Genomic DNA, 20,627 nt, shown 5'->3' on the forward strand with positions numbered 1-20,627 from the left:
AATTATAAAAAGTCTCAGGGATTAAGTCTAATCAGGTAGCTAAACGTATTTACCTCTAATAATAATGAGCCAAATTTTGTGAAAAAACTTATATACCATAATAAAATGTTAATAAATACTTGTTTAATAGTCAAATAACAAGTCAAAAAGTGAAAATTGGTATGACAAAATTGCAGTAATATCATCTATGAAATCATTAAAATGTTAAGAGGGATGATAATTTCCAATTCTCTGAATGATCCAGAGAGCTGCTACACATGTGTATTCCTGGAGATTATCCAAATCCCTCCTTATACTTCACTCCAATGATGAACAGCGAATGGGTGGGTCTCTGAGAATAGGGACTAAAATAGGAGTGTCTTTTTACCACCACCCCCGCCCCCCCCTCCAAAAGCAAACTAGTGAAGCAACCAGGGCTGAGAAATTTCTAGAACACAAGAAGGAAGTTTTTTTGTTGTTTTGGCAGTTTTTTTAAGCCAAACCAAAGAGGAAACTGAACAAAACAAAGGATCAGAGTACTAAATGGAGACATTCTGGAAGAGACACTAACAGAGGCCTAACTGCTTTGAGTCTGTTGTTATATTCCCTAGTACACAAGATGCCTGAGTAGAGGGTAAATGTTAAGAACAGAATTTACAAAGGCCTATACATTGGGGAAGCAATGTGGCAATATGTGTGGCGTCTTAAAAATGTGTGTTCTCAAAAAAACAAACAAACAAACAAACAGTGTGTTCTCTTTGTCACAGAGATCTTACTTTGGGAATCTTTGCCAGGCAAAGAATCAAAAACCCAGAAGAAGGAATACGTAAGCACAAAGACGTTTCTATAGCCTTCTTTATAAACAATATAAAAAAAGTGTACGACCAATTACATCTTTTTCATTCACTCAATGCAATCAGCTATGAAGACTATATGGCATCTATGTGAAAACATGCAGAAATGCTTATGACACCTGGGTATTACATTAGTTTTAAAATCATATGTAGAAAGACTCTCCCTAAATATACCCCCCCCCCCAAAAAAAAAAGAGAGAATTGTTATGCCAAAGTGTTAGCAATTTCTAAGCTTTATATTTTCATTTATCTTCTGAGCTTTCTATGCCGTGGCCATATTACTTTTCAGAAGTTTCACTTCAAGTTGTCAAGAGAACCCCAGAGGCTGAGCCAGCATTAAACATCACCCATTTACGCGTTCCTTTGCGCTCAGGCAGCACAAAGCACCTTCGTCAGAAAAGGCCAGTGTTTGGGTGGACTGCCACTGAGGAAGGTCGCTTAGCCTGATGGAGGAACGGGTCCAGTTTCATCCCACATCTTGGAAAGTCCGAGGAACTCAGACTTCACCTCAGAACTGCAGTCATCAGCTTCATCAGTATTGTACCAGAGGACAGGTTAGCGGACAGTCGTTTATGAGGTTTCAATCAAAATCATCTAAAATTAGCTGCTTCCGGCATCCTCATGGAAGTCCCATGGGGACACTTCATTGTCTGGTCAGGATGAAGAAGCACCTGGGATTGTCGGCCAAACCATTCTCTGTAGAGGACTGTAACTGTGCTAGCCCGGTGGCAATGGCACAAGGGAGTCGGAATTCTAGAACATGCAGTTCCAAGAGCTTCCTCGTTTTTTGTGCAAACATAAAACCAATCTCTTAAATCCATTTCAAAGGATATCATTAGTGCCCCAATCACACATTGTTGAATCTTCTATCCAACGTGAGATTTGTACAATAATGTTATCACATGGCCCTGTCCTCTCTGTCCCTTAGATTTTGATGTCCAATTCCATTTTGTAATAATATGAAACTGCTCCAGGCACCAAACAAGATTAGTAAGGCCTCAGCTCAGCCAGCTGTGACATGATCCTACACCCTTTAACTAACAGTATTGTTGAATAAGTTCCTGCACTTAAATGTCACTTTTATTTTCATTTCCTGGTTAATCAGTTGGAATAGAGTGAGAACTGCTGCTAAGTGATTGCTCTGTAGTGGTAGCAACTGCATATTAGTGATGGGTGCATAAAGAGTGTATATTATGAAAAGGGCCAAGCACATGCCCACACTGCAGAACTAGAAGTAGTTTATAGGGCTGATGAGACGTGAGTTCTCCCCCACCTCATCCTGTTTACAACTGCAAAAAGATCAGATCGCCCAGAAATTCCTGTTTGCATTGAGGTAGTCTAAAATGGAGCTTACTGCCTTATAAAACAAAATACTGCATTTCTATAGTAAAAATATCATAGATAGCTATGTGTCACATGTATGTTTTTGGATAGAATCTGAATTTCTTTTTCTGTATGTGTTCTCTTCCTCTTCTTTTTTAAATCAATCCACTTGATTTCTCTATATTGCAATTACCCAATTGTTGTCCTCAATGGTTTATCTAACTTAAAGTTTCTGCAAAATAATTTATTTTTTCTCTAATGCTAATTTCTTTTTTCCTCCTGTAGAATAACTTAACTCTACAGTATATATTCTCTCTGAAAAATTTAAATCCCATTTACTTTTCAGTATTCTTCCCTCCCATCAAGTTCAACATCGCCTTTCTAGGTCTTTCTAACCACTTCGGTTGAGAAAATTGTTGGGTTTGGTGGAATAAGTCTCTTGTAGTTCCTTCTCAAGTTCTTTTGTTCTCATCACAAATCAATTTCTTTCCCTGCTGTAGCAGTTTGAAAAACTGACTAGGCAGCTTATCACAGAAGCATCAATGAGGCCAGCCAGGACCAGAAGAACTACCCTGAGCTCAGCCAAAATCTTTGGCCCACAGAACTGTGAACTTTATTAAATGTGTGTTGTTTTAAACCACTAAGCTTTGTGATAATTTGTTACACAGCAAAAGCTAACTAATATAGCTGACCATATACATTCCTTAACATTTCTTCTCTACCTTGCTACTTTTCCTCTTACATGATAGGCTAAACATTTCTCATCAATTAGGCTATATTTTCATCTAAGCACATAAAATTCTTATAATGCAACGAAAATAATCTCCTCATTCCCAAAGTATTTGGACAGGATGTCCTTAACCACATACTAACAAAGGAAGTATGTAGACTTTCCCTCAACAATCAAATTTCAAGATTATACTAATTCATGTGGTTGTCATAGGATATAGAAACAAATGTTTTTCTATTCCTTTTAGAGTTTCAACCTGCTAAAGCCAGATATTAGCAAATCATATCTCCTTTCATCTTTTCTTTGAGAAAATAGGTTAATTCAGGTCTTCATGTCTTCCTGATTCCAGAGCCTATGCTTTTTCCGCTGGAGCATTCTGGCTATTCTCACTCTGAGAGCATGTGACTAACGCCCTAATTTCTTCAGGACTTACCTATACTAAATTTTGCATTAACTTGTAGAGCTAAGACCAAAATCCTTAAGTTGGTTTGTTTACTCATTTGACATTCAAGTGGCAGATGCAGCATAAGAATGTAAACTCTTTTGATTCCCTTCCCTTGACCGCTGAATCCCAGGGATGACCTACCTACTTTCCTGACTTTTCTTGCCTCCTGACAATGGACTAAGCCATTTCACCTACTCGTTTGCACATGTGCTTTTCTGTTGAACAAATCAGCCCTTGCCTCTAAAAGTGTTGCCAGCCTGTCTTCTAATCTACAACTGAAGCAGACAGAGGAGGAGAGAGAAGGAATGCAAAACAAAACGTGAAAATATTCAATAAACGTAAGATGCCAACTTACTCTCACCTGTGAGATTCATCCCTGGCTCTTGGTTTACACATATTGTAAGCTCTCTAGACAAGTTCTATTTCTTCCTTTACATTTTGACATGATGGATGTCCAGTGAATGAATGCTGAGGAATAATAATACAAAGGTAGAAACCATGTCCCCCTCCCCACTGGCTTCATGTGCATTCAAAAGAATGAACTCTTATGGCATTGAACTTGAACTTGATGGGTTTTTTTTCCTTGCTAAGGGCTATTAACATAAATATTGCACCACAGAGGGGATTTTTGTTTTTCTTCTGATAGCCATCTTTCAACAAGTCTGGCTGCAAGTAAATGAGATCAGCATTTCAAGAGCCAACTGTTATGTGGCTCATTGTCTGTACTTGCTAAATGTTACTTTCCCCAGAGTTTGCCTCCGTTTCTATCACTGACTCTATCTTGTAATGAAAATTAATGCCCTGATTTAAATGAATGATATGAAATATGATCTATTATGCCTGCTGGCACACAGTATGTTTTGCCTCATTACTACATTCTTAAAGAATAATTAGCATCTCAGGGGATGAATTGGATATTACATATCCAACATTTGCAGCTACATTTGGTCACAGTTAGAAAACAGTGGTTCTATCCGTTCCACACACTAAGCCTCAGTTATTAGTTTTACCAGTCCTGAAAACTGAAATTATTCTCTGGAGAACACGGATTGTGTTACTGATGAATCAGTTGCGGGCTAGTGGAGCCTAGAAACTTTACACTTTGCACGCTTAGAATATTGCCCGTACTGCCATACTTTTGCATTTCTTCCAATGTTATGTAAACAATTTAACACTTTTTTTCCACTTTAATTAAAGTTGATAAATAAAATGGAGAACTGATGCCACTGAATTGAAATATTTAAAGTCCACGTGTGTTCAGGATACAGTCAGGTCATCGAGACCAGAATGAGGTCACTGCTTAATTTATTGGAGAGCTCCCTGCTACAGCCTATCACTATCTATATCTGTATTTCAGCTGGATGTGGAAACTGAAATACAGATTTAATGTAAGTTGAATGTATATATTGATAACTCACAATTTAAATATTAATCTAAGCATGTCATTTATTCATTCATTTCAAATAAATTTAAATCAAAAGTTAACTGCATAAAATATGTCTCACAAAATCTACTCTTATAACACAGAAAGCTGTTCAGAGTAGAAAATAGTGTATAGTAATCTTTTGTTATCAGTCCCTTCATTTAATTTCTTTTACTATTTTTTTATTTCTCTAAGTTCTGTTTTTCGCAAATCCGCTAGGATTTTTGTTTCCTATTCCCTTAAAGTATTTTCAAACTCATCTGACTTCTTTTAAGAAAAAAACTGTGTTTTATAATCTGATGGTTCTAAAGCCTTACATTTTTGGGGGTCTATGTTGGCAGCTGGTTGTTTCTGCTGGCTCTTGTCCTTGGTGCCTGGCTCCCTTGTGTGCCTGGTTGCATTTTTTCAGTGACTTTTCCCATTTTACTCAGGGAACTATTTGAGGGAATTCCTGGAGGCCGCGGGTTTTCATCTGCTTCTAATAGGCACTATCCGTTCAGGACCACCTGAAACCAAATCCACACCAACCATTCTTGTTATTAAAAAAATGTATTGGGGTGACATTGGCTAATAGGATCATATAGGTTTCAAGTGTACATTTCTAATATGCATCTATACATTGCTCTGTATGCCCACCACCCAAAGTTAAATCATTTTCCATCACCATATATTAGGCCCCTTTCACCACCACCCACCCCTTTCCTTCTGGCAACCACCACACAGCTCTTTGTGTCCACGAGGTTCAGTTTTATATCCCACATGAGTGAAATCATCTGATTCTTAGCTTTTTCTGACGGACTTATTTCTCTTAGCATAATATTCTCAAGGAGCATCCATGTTGTCACAAATGGCAGTATTTAGTCTTTTCTCATGGCTGAATATTATTCCATTGTGTATATGCACCACATCTTTATCCTATGCTCTATTTCAGGACTTTGGTTGTCTCCATATCTTGGCCACTGTGAATAATGTTGCAGTGAACATAGGAGTGCATATATCTTTGCAAATACATATTTTCAAGTTTTCTAGGTATATACCCCAGGAGAGGAATTGCTGGGTCATATGGTAGCTCTATTCTTAATTTTTTTAGGAATCGCCAGAATGTTTTCCATAGTGGCTGCACCAGTCTACATTTCTACCGGCAGTGAACTAGGGTTCCCTTTTCTCCACAACCTCTCCAACACTCATTATTACTTGTCTTGTTGATAATAGCCATTCTACCAGGTGTGAGGTGGTAACTCGTTATAGTTTTGGTGGTTTTTTTGTTAATCCTCACCTGAGGATATTTTTTCCATTGATTTTTAGAGGGAGTGGAGGAGGAGAGACATACAGAGAGAAACATCAATGTGAGAGAGACGCAACTATTGCTTGCCTCCTGCACATGCCCTGACCAGGCCCCAGGATCAAGCCTGCAACTGAGGTGCATGCCCTTGACTGGAATCAAAACCTGGACCCTTCATTCTGTGGGCTGAAGCTCTATCCACTAAGCCAAACCAGCTCACTGTAGTTTTGATTTTCATTTTCCTAATTGCCAGTGTGGTTGAGCATCTTTTCATCTATCTGTTGGCTGTTTGTATATCTTCTTGGGAGAGGTGTCTAAGTCCTTTGCCCATTTTTTAATTGGGTTGTTTTGTTTGTTTGGTGCTGAGTTTTATGAGGTCTTTACATATTTTGGATATTTAACCTTTGTCAGAGCTATTGTTTGCAAATATCATCTCCCATTCAGTCGGCTGCCTCTTTGTTTTATTGTCAATTTCTTTTGCTATGCGGCAGCTTTTTAGTTTTATATAGCCCCATTCATTTATTTTTGCCTTTACTTCCCTTGCCTTTGGGGTAAAGCTCATAAAATGTTCTCTACAACCAAGATCCATAAGTTTAATACTTATGGCCAAAACCGGTTTGGCTCAGTGGATAGAGCGTCGGCCTGCGGACTGAAGGGTCCCGGGTTCGATTCCGGTCAAGGGCATGTGCCTGGGTTGCGGGCACATCCCCAGTGGGAGATGTGCAGGAGGCGACTGATCGATGTTTCTCTCCCATCGATGTTTCTAACTCTCTGTATCTCTCCCTTCCTCTCTGTAAAAAGTCAATAAAATATATTTAAAAAAAAAGTTTAATACTTATGTTTTCTTCTTATGTAATTTATTGTTTCAGATCTTAGACTTAGGTCTTTGATCATTTGTAATTAATTTTTTAAAATATATTTTATTGATTTATTATAGAGAGGAAGGGAGAGAGATAGAGAGCTAGAAACACTGATGAGAGAGAAACATCAATCAGCTGCCTTCTGCACACCCCCTACTGGGGATGTGCCCACAACCAAGGTACATGCCCTTGACCGGAATCGAACCTGGGACCCTTCAGTCTGCAGGCTGACGCTCTATCCACTGAGCCAAACCAGTCAGGGCTGTAATTAATTTTTGTACATGGGGGCAAACTGTAACCTAGTTTTGTTCTTTTGCATGTGGCTTTCCAATTTTTCCCAGCACCATTTATTGAAGAGGCTTTCTTTTCTCCATTGTGTGTTTCTGACTTTGTCAAAAATTATCCGCCCATATACATGTGGTTTTATATCTGGGCTCTCAATTCTGTTCCATTGATCTGTGTCTGTTTTTCTGCTAACACCATGATGTTTTGATTATCATAGCTCTATAGTATAATTTGAAGTCCAATAGTGTGATACCTCCAGCTGTTCTCTCTTTTTTTTTTTTAATCCTCCCCTGAGGACATTTTAATTGATTTTTAGAGAGAGGGGAAAAGAGCAAGGGAGGGAGGGAGGGAGGAATAGAAACATTGATGTGAGAGAGAAACATCAATCAGTTGCCTCTCACATGCGCCTCTACCAGGCTGGGATTGAACCTGCAATCGAGGTATGTACCTTGACCAGGAATCAAACCCACCACCTTTCAGGGCATTGGATGACACTCCTACCAACTGAACCACACTGGCTAGAGTGTGGCTTCATACTTTTTTCTCAGTATTGTTTTGGTTATTCCGGGCCTTTTGTGGTTCCATAAAAATCTGATGATCTCTTGTTGTATTTCTTTAAAAAAAATGATATTGGGGTTTTGATGGGGATTGCATTAAATCTGTATATTGCTTTGGGTAATATGGCCATTTTAACTTGTTGATTATTCCAATCCATGAACACGGGGTATTTTTCCATTTTGTTGTGTCTCTTTCCATCTATTTTAATAATGCTTTGTAATTTTTTGTATATAGGTCTTTCACATCTTTAAGTTTATTCCTAGGTACTTTATTCTTTTTGGCTGCAACTGCAAAAGGAATTGTTTTTTTCATTTCTTTTTCTGAAGTTTCATTGTTAGTATACAGGAAAGCAGTGGATTTTTCTACATTGATTTTATACCCTGAAACTTTACTGTATTTGTTTACTGTTTCTAATAGTTTTCTGATGGAGTCTCTAGGGTTTTCTATGTACAGAATCATGTCATCTGCAATAAGTGACACGTTTACTTCCTTCCAGATTTGGATGCCTTTTAAATTCTTCATCTTGCCTTATTGCTCTGGCTAGGACTTCCAGCACAGTGTTGAGTAAGAGTGGTGAGTGGGCATCCTTGTCTCAATCCTGATCTTAGAGGAAAAGCTTTCCATTTTGCACCACTGAGTATGATATTAGCTGAGGATTTATCACATATGGCCTTTATTATGTTAAAGTACTTTCCTTCCATTCCTATTTTATTGTCTTAATCATAAGTGGATGTATATTATCAAATGCTTTTTCTGCACCTAATACGATCATATGATTTTTATCCTTTTTTTTTTAATGTGGTAGATTACATTGATTGGTGTGATACTGAACCATCCTTGTGCCCACAGAATGAACCCCACTTGATCATGATGTATTATTTTTTGTTGTATTCACTTTGCTCATATTTTGCTTAGGAGTTTTGCATCTGTATTCATCAGAGATATTGGTCTATAGTTTTCTTCTGTGTTATCCTTGCCAGGTTTTGGTATCAGGGTTATCCTGGCTTCATAAAATGTTAGAAAGTATTGCTTGTTCTTCAGTTTTGTGGAAGAGTTTGAGAAGGATAGGTTTTAAATCTTCTTTGAACGTCTAGTAGAATTCACTGGTGAAGCCATCTGGTCGTGGACATTTATTTGGGGGGGGAGGGTTTTGATGGTTATTTCCATTTCCCCACTGCTGATAGGCCTATTTAGGTTTCCCAGTTCCCTGTGATTTAGTCTAGGAAGATCAAGCCATTCCTGCTAGGCTACTGCATTTGGTGGCACAGAGCTTTTCTTCTAGAAACTTAATCCATTTCTTCCAGGTTATTGGATTTGGTGGCACATAGTTTTTCATAGTATTCTAGTATGATCTTTTCTATCTGTGATGTCTGTGGTACCTTTTCCGCTTTCGTTTCTGATTTTGTGGATAGAGATCATTTCTCTTTTTTCTTTAGTGAGTCTAGCCAGGGGTCTGTCAATTTTATTAATACACCAACCATTCTTTGAACAGCCTAGGTGAGGTGTATTTAAGCTGCACATCCGTGAGAACATCAGTGTTTGGCTATACCTTCTCAACAATTTATTTCATTTTGGTTTGGGTTTTGTCTCTTCTTCTACTCAGCACTAATGTGCCTCCTCTTACAGCCCCTGAGGTGGGTGGACAGGGAGTGTTGACTTCTGGGTCTCCCTTATCCTGAGAGCATAGCCCTTGGGGAATCAGCTGAATGCCGGGAGAATGTCTCCTCTTAGACTCCCTACCAGGGGCGAACCTGGGCTCAGTGACCAGGTTCTGCAACCTAGAATAACACCTGGCCAGCGTCCTCAAGCAGAAGTGGCCTCGGTGCTCCACTGGCCTTTCTGGGTTCTCATTTTCCTCTGAGGTTTTGGCCCAGTGGTTCCTTACTATTTGTTGGCTTTCTGGTGCTTTTAAGATGACATATGTTCATCTCAGCTTTATCCACTGTTTTTAGTGGCAGGATTCGTCTGAGTATCCTACCCCCTTATACTTCCAGAAATAGAATCTTGCCTGAGTTTAACAAGCCTCACTAAAGCAAACATATCCCGGTGTTTGAAGTGTGTCTTTTAATTATATTGTCTAATTACAAGCAACAAATGTAGCTCAAGATACTGCAAAGAAGCAAGAGCAGCTATAAGGATACGGGTGCACAGGACCCCAGGAGTAACTGAACAACCCAAAACACACGTTTTTTAGAAGGGGAGGGGCCGCTGGAGACAGAGAGAACTGGAAGCAGTAGAACACCCTCTACCTCAGAGGGTCTCAAACTGTAGAAAGACTCAGAATGACCTGGAGGCTGTTACATCACAGCTCGCAGGGTCCCACCTACAGAGTTTCTGAAATGGAGCCTGAGAGTTTGCATTTCTACTAAACTCCGAAGTGACACTGCCGCTGCTGTCCCAGGGACCACCCTTAGGGAACTGCATCGCTGTTGAAGAAGGAAGGCTCTGGGGCTACAATGTTGAGATCCCCAACCTAGTTTGCCATCTACCAGATGCGTGAACCTAGACTCCTTACTCCACCTCTCCATGCCTCGGTTTCCTGTCCCGGTGACTCAGATTCTGTACCTGTAAAATAGGGATGCCGGTAGTACCTACCTCAAGGGGTTGCTGAGAAGATTAAATGAAGCAAAAGATGTAAAGTGCTCAGAATAGTGCCAATATTTAGCAAGCACTTGATAATATCAGCTATTAGCATTATTGTTACTATCTACTTTAAATAAATCATATTTCAGTATTTATTCTCCTTTTTGTGTATGTCCAATTTTGCTTCCTATCACTAACTTGCTTTATCTTCTATCTCTCTCCCTCTCCCTCCTCACTCTCTCTCTCTCTGATGCTCTTCAAATATTCCAGCATAGCTTCCTTAACTTTAGTTTACCATGACACTTACAGCTTAGACTTGCTACCCCACTTCATGACTGTCTAAATTATGGCTTCTCTATTTGCAATCTTTTGAGTTTATTAATGACTATCATATATTTAATTAATTCTTAATTATACTTAAATTCTTAATTACACACTTAATTGTGTCCCTCCTTCCCAGTTTAAATTCCCAAGAGAGAATCTGTCTAGTCTAGATTATCATTTGCTGCCATGCCACATCACTAAGCAATCCACAAGTTCACTGCCCTTGGACCAGGTCACTATCACTGATCCATCCACAGTGGATCAGCAGGGTGAGAGAGCATGAGCAAAATAAAATGAGGCTGCATAGGGCGAAGATCCACTCACAAAGGCCTGGGCATGTGGCAGACACCATAACTGATGGGCTTAAAAGACAGTAAATGTTGCTCAATCTGTTCTCATTGAAATTAAATACTGTGATTAAATTCCCTGATAGCAAATGACATACCCCTTTTATACAGATCTTATTCAAATATATCTGAGCTCCCATGTCACATGCTTCACATATGTTAAGATTATTGGAGGTTGACATCAGTAAGTATAGAAGAATCTCCATGAGTGAGTGGTAACAGACGGGGGGGGGGGGGGGGGGGGGGCGGGGACGGATGCCATCTCAGGGGTGAAGTTCTATTAAGTGTATAATGACGTTATCTGCTTTGACATCAGTATTAGACCCATCGGTTAGGGATAATTTATAGAAACTTCCTGAGTAACATTCAAAAGAAAAGCCATAATAACACGGAGCACAGCAAATATCAATATGGATGAAAACAACAACCCATTCCTTGACAGCAGTACTTAGATTAGTGTTGGACTGAGTAACAAGGATAAGGTAATTTGTCCACCAATGACTGAGAATGTGGGATGACCATCTTAGCATTCTACTTACCCCGAGATTTTCGTCTTTATCTTTCCTTTTCAGCATTACAACTATGATGGTCTATGTTTGGTTTCCTTTGTATTTACATAGTTTTCAATTCACTGAGCTATCTGAACTGTGGGCTTATGTCAACAATTTTGGAAACTTTTCACTCAGGTTCTCTCCAATATATTTCTTCCCCATTTCTTCTCTTCTGTCCTTCTGGAAATATTTTCAAACATATATTAGACATTTGATATTATAAATATGCCTTTAATGCTTTTACTTAAAAAATTGTTTTGTCCTCTTTAAAAAAAAAAAAAGAACAACAACCCAGCTCTTTTTAAAAATACACCAGATAATAATTCTATATTCAAAGTGGTACCATCTTGAAATACCAACCACTACAGCCCTAACCTCTTACAGAAATACTGGTTATGGCTCCATCATGTAGAAGTTTACTAAAATCGTTACTGAACCTATTTGTAATGTTGAAACATTACATGTACATCTTTTTTTTTCTCCCTAACCAACCCTCTACTTCACCATGCAAGGAAGTCTAATACAATGTTGGTTTCTCTTCTCAAAATGTCCATTAACATAGCATGTTGGATAAACTTTTTTCTCTTTCCTGATTTCACTTTGTGGGATTCCATCAGCTGATTCAAGAGGTAAGAGAGTTGTGAACTGTTCTTAATTACATACATTTGTTCCCCCATCCAGGAAGCTAGCTAGACTGTTATCCTCATGGACCCCATCACAGGGTTAACATCCATTTCCAGGTCCTAGAATATGTTTTGTCTTCCTGACCTGAATAAACAACATGCACAATCACTTTTATAGAGGTATTCCTCAATTATGGGACACTGTCATATTACTTGAACTTTAAATTATGAAATTAAAAATGTTACTAATATGATAGCTCATAAAACTTAGAACATGAGTAATTGGCAACACGGAGAACAAGGAGTGAGTGACTGGAGGTAAATTACAAAATCTCTCTTGGAGCCCCACCTTTCTCATCTGTAAAATAGGGATATAAAGAGCCTGCCTCAAGCCAAAATTGTGAAAGTTAAATGAGATAATCCATGTGAGCACTCAAAAGAGCATCTATTTTTAAAAAATGTTTCTTTCCTTTTCTTCTAAAATATAAAATAGATAACAGAGCCTTCATTAAAATGTGATGTAACTCTTTATTTCACTAGGCATTTAGGAAACGATACTGTGAAAATCCTGGAACAGATACCATTCGCTTACTCCAAAAGTTAATTAATAAAAAGGGCCCGATTTCAGCAAAGGGAGGAGGGAGTGCCCATACAGGATATCATTGTAGACAAAATCTTTCTTGTGTCTCTACCTTTAGCTTAATTATTCTGATCCTCCTTCAAGCGGATCCTTTCAGCAACTGAATCCCCAGTTTTGGAATCTGCCTTTGTGTTTCTGTAATTCTGGCCAGCTCTTGACCCCACACTTCCCCCTTGGAATTTTCTCTCAGGCCTAAATGCATCTCTGTGGTTGTCAGCCTGTCTCTGGCCGCCCCAGTGCTAGTTCTCGGGTGTCTGATAACCTATCTGTTATCGGCTCTCCTTCACATTTTGCTGTAGAAAATGGAACCTCTCCAGGCATGGTCAATTTACCAGTGTCCCTGGGTTTGGGGGCCTAGGGACTCCCAGACTCAATGCTGCCCTTTTCCAAACAGCCTGGCCCAGAGGACAGATCCCTGTTCTCATGACCTTTGCCCTGTTCCTTAACCTTTGGCCTATGGTAGCTGTGAGTGTGAATCTAAGTGATAAATACGTGAACCAAGGACGACAAGAAGGAGGTGGACAATAACAGGAGAGGAAAGAAGAGAAATTGATTTAAAAGTCCAAAAAGTTTTGCACAAACAGCCTCAGTAGTAAAACATCTTGGATCTTGGGGATGTAGCCAACCTCTAAATCTCTTCTCCATTAACAGCTTTCAATTCAGGCTCCTGGGGCGATTTTCCTTTAGGATATGTTGACACTTTTATTATCCGGGCCATTGTTAAAATGGATGCATTTAATTACATATGCTATGCTGATGGCCAATACTGCTGGCATCCTCCCTCCTGCCTCCTTAGCCTCTCCGCCTGACTTCATCCAGTAGGGCGGGGGTGAAATGTCCTTATCCTCTGATTCGTTATTGATAGATTGATAACAATGGCAACTTCTAGTTTTCCCCCTTCTCTTATTTATTAGGAGCCACGACTATGAGAAGTAAAGTTTAGGGATTAACCAAAAAAGACACAAGCACAAATTTCATTCACTTTCATTACATCAGTATTGAAGCCAAATATGAGCAAATGAACGCAAGTTCAAGTACACAGAAGATGTGTACTCAAAAATGCCATGTACACTCAGGCACTTGCAAACATAAGTCCTACATCACATCTGCACATCTTTTCCTGGGGAACTAGAACTTCATTAAGATGCATTGTTGCAGTTTTTTTTAAAAAGTGCAGAGACATCTAAAACCTATCAGGAAACCCCCTTTGAAAAATAATGTCAGTTATTTCTTTCCAGACAGAATGAAAATGCAGGTGAGTGTTTAAGTCTTCCCTTAAAAACAGATGAAATCAGTTCTAAGATACTCTTCCCTCTTTTTTTTCCCCCTAGAGGACAAATAACACAGATTGTTCCACATAGAAATTCTTCTGGTTGCCTACAACTGGTAAGGCTATTGTGTTAGCCTGGAATTTGGAAGCAAAAATTCATGGGTCTGAATCTCACCAGTAGAGGTCTTAGGTATTTAATCTCTCTAATGTTCATCTACAAAATGGCAGTAAAATAACAGTTACTTCACGTATTTGTAATAGGGATTTTAAAAAATACATGAGATGCCTATTTGTCTACTGAGTCAAAATTCATTTTTTTAAAAAGGAGAAGGAGGAAGAGCAGGAAAGGAAAGGAAAGGAGAAGAAGAAAGAATAAGTGGCGGAAGAGGGAAGGAAAAGGAAAGGGAGAAAAAGAAAAAGGAGGAGGAGGAGAAAGACAATGGAAAGGTTTGTTAAACACCAATGTCATAAAACATGGGAATTGTAATACTATAAGATTAAAAGATAAAAAGAAATAAAGCCATAAACTGGTGGAGACCGTGTATAAATGAATAAAGAATGAATTGATTTTGCAAAACTAACAGGGCTGAGACAGGGGCCTGGGCATGTGCAGAGCAGGCCTGGTGAAGATGTGTCTTCCTATGAGCCTAGTTGCCATCCAAATACCACAGTTGTCAAGGAGCACTGAGAAGTGGCCATGAGCCAGGCGAAGGCCATTTTCAACACTGCCACTTGTATCGGTATATTCTTTTTTTTTATTCTTTTTTTAAAAATATATTTTATTGATTTTTTACAGAGAAGAAGGGAGAGGGATAGAGAGTTAGAAACATGGATGAGAGAGAAACATTGATCAGCTGCTTCCTGCACACCCTCCACTGGGGATGTTGCCCTCAACCAAGGTACATGCCCTTGACCGGAATCGAACCTGGGACCCTGGAGTCCACAGGCCAACGCTCTATCCACTGAGCCAAACTGGTTAGGGCTGTATCAGTATTTTCAATAAGGATAATTTTATTGAATGCTTGCCCTCCAATTCTGCCCTCACCATTCTATAGTCTAGTACAGTATACATGATAATAATCATAACTAAAATGCAAGGAACAATGTGTGAAATATAATAAAAAATGCAAAAAAAATACATAATAGGGACTCAAAGGAGGAAAAAATTACCATCACTGGGAACAGCTTTATGAAGAAAATAATATTCAGTCATTCATGCATGAAGCAAATATCTTTTGGCATTTTCCCATATGCCAGATACTATTTAAGAAGTCAGGAACAATCACTGTAGATAATGACAATTGTTTTTGAATACACTGAAATTACAGGGTAATCTGATAGAGAACAATTTGGGGCAGGAGGAGGCAACTTCAGATAAAGAGGCCAAGAACAATCTCTCTGAAGTTTTACATTTGAGCTGATAACTGAAAACATTCTTGGCAGAGAGAAGTATGAAGGCCTTGAAATGAGAAAGAGCTGAGCATAATAGAGCATTCCTAAGAAAACTGGAATAGCCCTAACCGGTTTGGCTCAGTGGATAGAGCATCAGACTGTGGACTCATGGGTCCCAGGTTTGATTCCGGTCAAGGGCATGTACCTGGGTTGCGGGCACATCCCCAGTGGGGGGTGTGCAGGAGGCAGCTGATCGATGTTTCTCTCTCATTAATGTTTCTAACTCTCTATCCCTCTCCCTTCCTCTCTGTAAAAAATCAATAAAGTATATTTTTTTACAAAAGAAATAAAGCTGGAATAAATTGGAAAAGGGAAGGGTAGAAGAAGCAGAGAGGTGCTCAAGGCCCGGAACTCATAGATGAGTTGAAGGAACTTACCGTTTAATTCAGAATCTAAGGGAAGCTGCTGAAAGGTTTCTAATGTGACTTATATCCATTTTGAAAAGACTCCCATGGCTACTGTATTCTGAAGCATGACAACCAGGTGGAAAGTTATTGCAGAAGTTAAGAGAGAGAGATGATGGTAAGTGGTTGATAGCACTGGCAACTGAGAGAAAGATCCAGACGTGTGTGCGTGTGTGTGTGTAAAATTGTTTGACTTCACCATTTAGAATACTGGTAGAAAACAGGAGCAACTGAAAGTGAGGAAAGAGAAAAAGAATTCATATTTACTGGTCACTTGCCATGTCTAGCTACTTTATATAGATTATTTCATTTAATCCTCACAGTAATTGCACACGTAGATATTATCATCGCTTTGTCCCCCTTTGCCCCCCTAAGTTAAGGAGGAAACATGTTAAATTAAGTTGCCCAAGGTCCCATTACTAGGAGAGAAGAGTTTCATATCCAGGTCCATCTGACTTAAAACCTGCATCCTTTTTTGACCAAATATATCTTTGGAGCTAAAGGTAAGAGTAAAGACGAAGCAGAGAAGTTCTGCACGGGAATCCTGAAGGCTCACAGTTTGACTATGAAGAAGCTGACTTAGCTACAGCCTTTAACAACTGTTTCTTCACCCAGAATTCAACCAGGAAGCCAAGATTTTTACCATGGATGCCCTGTAAAAATCTTGGCTTAATGTCTCTCTCCAGGCTCCCCGACCCAAACCCACTGTCCTATTGACGCCCACTGCCAAACCTTCACTTGTGTGTTTTTTGTCCAGCCTATGGATTTGATATTCTAGCAGAGCCCATGCTTTCTGAGGTTGCTACACAGGAGGTAAGAACTTTGGTTCTCATTTACTCCACTCATGGGTAGCCCCTTCACTCCCATTCCTATCTCTCTGAAACCCTGTCAGCCCCAACAACAAGGGTTCTGATCTCCTCTGAGTGTCCTCAGGCATGGCTACCCTGGCCTGCTACAGCCCTCAGCCCATTGTTGAGTCCCAGGTGTGGTTTTTAGAGCAGCTGTGATCCCCGCAGCCAGCTGATGAGGCAATATTGAGGCTGTTCTAGGTTTCCCAGCCTCAGACAGGCATGTCCAAGCAACACATGATCTCAGTGGCTAAGGATGAGTTCTGCAGCCTTCCCCTGCCTCTGTACCCTGAGGCTCAGCAGCACCCTCCAGTGGAAATCACCAAAGTTGATGATTAGAGTTTTTGAAGAAGCTGTTGTTGTTTTTAGATTAAAGAAGTTACTGTTCTATTTTTTCTTGAATACTTGGTAAAGCTCTCCTGAGAAGTCATCTGGGTTTAGAGTTTTCTTTAAAGGCAGATATATTAATATGAAGAAAACCTTCTCTTAAAATGGGAGAAATGAAGACGCGGGAAAAGAATATTGAGGCAAGGAAAAGTGTGAAGATATGAGAAGTGGCCTTTCAGTAACATGGCAGACTATGTTGATATGGAAGACACTCCCCCTACAAAACAGATGCCGAAACCGGTTTGGCTCAGTGGATAGAGCGTTGGCCTGCGGACTGAGGGGTCCCAGGTTCGATTCCGGTCAAGGGCATGTACCTTGGTTGCGGGCACATCCCCGGCGGGGAGTGTGCAGGAGGCAGCTGATCGATGTCTCTCTCTCTCATCGATGTTTCTGACTCTCTGTCTCTCTCCCTTCCTCTCTGTAAAAAATCAATAAAATATATTTAAAAACAAAACGGAAAAAAAAAACAGAAATGCTGGATAAAAAATTAAATTTCCTTTTTCCATATATATATATATATATATATATATATATATATATATATATATATATATATGGAAATCTCCCAACTACCTAAAATAAAAAGAGAACTGAAACCAGTTGTCACCATGGCAACAGAAGAGGGCGTCAGATCCTGATACAGGGTTCGGCTGCTAAGAGTTTGATGTCCATGTGAGTAGTTTTCTTTGTATCAGCCTTTTTGAATCAGAGAAGTACAATAGAGTGCCCTGTTTTAAAGCTAAGTCCTATCAGTGAAATGGGGATCAGGAAAAATTCCTCACACTAAGCCAGAAAATTGGCAAGAAACTTGCTATCTGCCCAGGTCTCTAATGTGGGAAATAAATCTCCTAAGAGAAATTGAAACGCTAAGCCAGAAACATCTAAGGGTTAGCAGGAGTTGTACTAACTGTATGGTACAGAAATTTAAAGACAAATAATTAGCCCACAAGCTCATTTCCGGGCCCCATCAAAAGCAAATGCAACACCCATCCATAGAGATAGCAGTAGTACACAGTGCGGGTGCCCTAGACTCCCGGCAGAGGATGCAGTAACAGTGAACATTTAGCAGCCGCACAAGAAAACCAAGTACACTGAGAGATTCAGCAGACCAAACAGTTGGGAGAATCTGCACCACCCTAAGAGGTAGAAACAATACAACAATATTAAAGAGACTATAATATTTAAGGGCGTATGGCACAAAATAAAATGGTCAAATCTGAAAAAGAACCAAATGAAGCTTTAAAAAAAATACAAAACTATGACTATTGAACTTGAAAACTAAATGGATGATGTCAGAGTAGATCAGACAGAGCTGCAGACACTGGCATGAAAGACTTGAGGAAATCACCTGAAATGCAGCAAAGAGAGAGAAAAAGTGGAAAATAGGAAAGTAAGCTAAGGAGCTTTGGAGAATGGAAAGTGGAGATTCAAAATACACTCAATAGGATTTTTTGAAGGGGACATTACAGAATGAAGAAAGGAAATATTTGAAAGACACGACTTATCCAGAATTGAATACAAACTTAGGTCCTCGGGCTAGGGAGGCAAGCAAGGAAAAACAAATTCAAATCCATGCTTAGACACTAAACAAGAAACTTCAGAAACAGAAAAGCAAAAGAGATTATTAAAATACCCAGAAAGAAAAGACAGCTTACCTAAAATGGAATAACAGAAGACTTCTCACCACCAACAAAAGAAGTCAGAAAACAATAAAATAAGATCTTCAATGGGCTAAGTAAGTTAGGTACATAATTCTAAACCTAAGTAAACTACTAATAAAGGTGCTCTACATAGATTTTTAAGAACACTAAAAAGATTTCCTACTGTTTGAGATCACTAAAATAAAAGCAAAAACTGACTGGAGTTATAAGAATAAATTAACAAAAGCACAAACATTGTGGAAATTTTTAACATAATTTATTCAAAAATGGATCAATTGGACAATAACTGATAGAGTATTTGAATAACAATTAACAAGCTTGATCTTATGAACATATGTAGAAGTTGGCACTCAACAATTAGAGAATTTCTTTGTAAGTACTTATGGAACATTAAATATCTATTTACTGAGTGCCTTCTATATGTCAGGGACCTTTCTCTGTGAGGCTCTGGGGAATAGTCATGAAAATTAAGTCTCTGCCCCCTTGGAGTTTATATTGAGTGGAGGAGATAGAGCTTCAACGAAGGGATTCACATCGTGTCTAATGTCGCGCACTGCTAAGTTGATAAAATATAAATAAAGCAGATTAATAGGGCAGGCATGTGAGGAGCTATGTCGGACTGTGGCAGAGAAGGCCTCTCTGAATAGGTGACTTTAAGCCAGCAGCCATATAAGTCATGATATAAGCCATGCAAGGATCTGTAAAGAAGAAACAGCAAAAGCAATGGCTCTGGAGAGGGTGTGTGCCTGGCTTGTAAGAATCAATAAAGGGCCCAATATGGTAAAAGGAGTTCAGAAAGGGGAGCTGGGAGTGATGTGACCTGCATTTCATTTTAAAAGCATCATCTGGCAGCTCTGGGGAGAGTAGCAGGAAGGCCAGTTAACGTGACTGGGGCTACAGGATCAGCGGTAGAGGGAATGAGCAGTGGTCAAATTAAAATCTTAAAGGTTGAACCAATGTTAGAGAGATTAGATGTGGGTGTGAAAGAGATGAGCCAGGGTGACTTCAAGAGTGTTGTCCTTGTCCAGAACAGCTCAGAGAATATGGTAGCACCGTGAGGTAAAAAATGCGCTTGCCTCTTCCCAGGACCGCATCAAAATTACAACCAAGCTATAGGACAATCAACCTGAGAACCATCTGAAGACTAGCTGAACACAAGTCCTATCACTAAGGACATAAAGAAGAAGCCACATGGAGGCTGAAATGTCATTGTCAGTCATGCAGCGGGTCAAAGGCTTGGCTGGCCACTGGTGACTCTGAAGAGGGAGATTGTGGGCAGCCTCCAAAATCAGGTAAGGCCCGGAAACAGGTTCTTTCCTAGACTCTTCGAAAGGAATGCACGTCTTGCTTTAGTTCAGTGAGACCCACTTCTGATTTTTACCTCCTGAAATGGTAATAAATTGTCCCTGTGTTAAGCCAAAAGAAAACGCAGCACCTTTGCTGAGATGGGGACACTGGGGAAGATGTGTGTAGGGCGGGGAAGGGTGCTGGTAAACGTGAGATACCTTTTCGATGCCCCAGTGGATATTGAAGGTGGCGGTGGGGCGCTCCTGTTCCACTTCTGCGTTGGTGTTGCCCGCCCAGCCTCTCAGGGTATCTACCGTTGAAATTTCTCAGGTTGTCATGGAGAAGAAAATGCTCAGTCGGCTTTTTCCATCATAAAACTAATTCTGACCTAACTAGTTCTTCCAATCTAAAGGACTTTTCCAAGCAAAATTAAACTAACACTAGTGAATGCCTATTACACTAAGTCCCTTCACAAATACCATCTCTAAACATAAACATCGCCCTTTGTGGA

At 39.6% G+C, this 20,627-nt stretch overlaps 1 protein-coding gene across 3 annotated transcripts in view; it reads right to left on the bottom strand.

Moving 5' to 3' along the window:
- HMCN1 (hemicentin 1) overlaps nucleotides 1-20,627 on the bottom strand; it is a 378,235-nt gene that overhangs the window by 342,205 nt on the left and 15,403 nt on the right. The gene's annotated exons all lie outside the window — the stretch shown is intronic.

The sequence above is a fragment of the Myotis daubentonii genome, chromosome 18 (assembly GCF_963259705.1).
Source record: "Myotis daubentonii chromosome 18, mMyoDau2.1, whole genome shotgun sequence".
NCBI lineage: Eukaryota > Metazoa > Chordata > Mammalia > Chiroptera > Vespertilionidae > Myotis > Myotis daubentonii.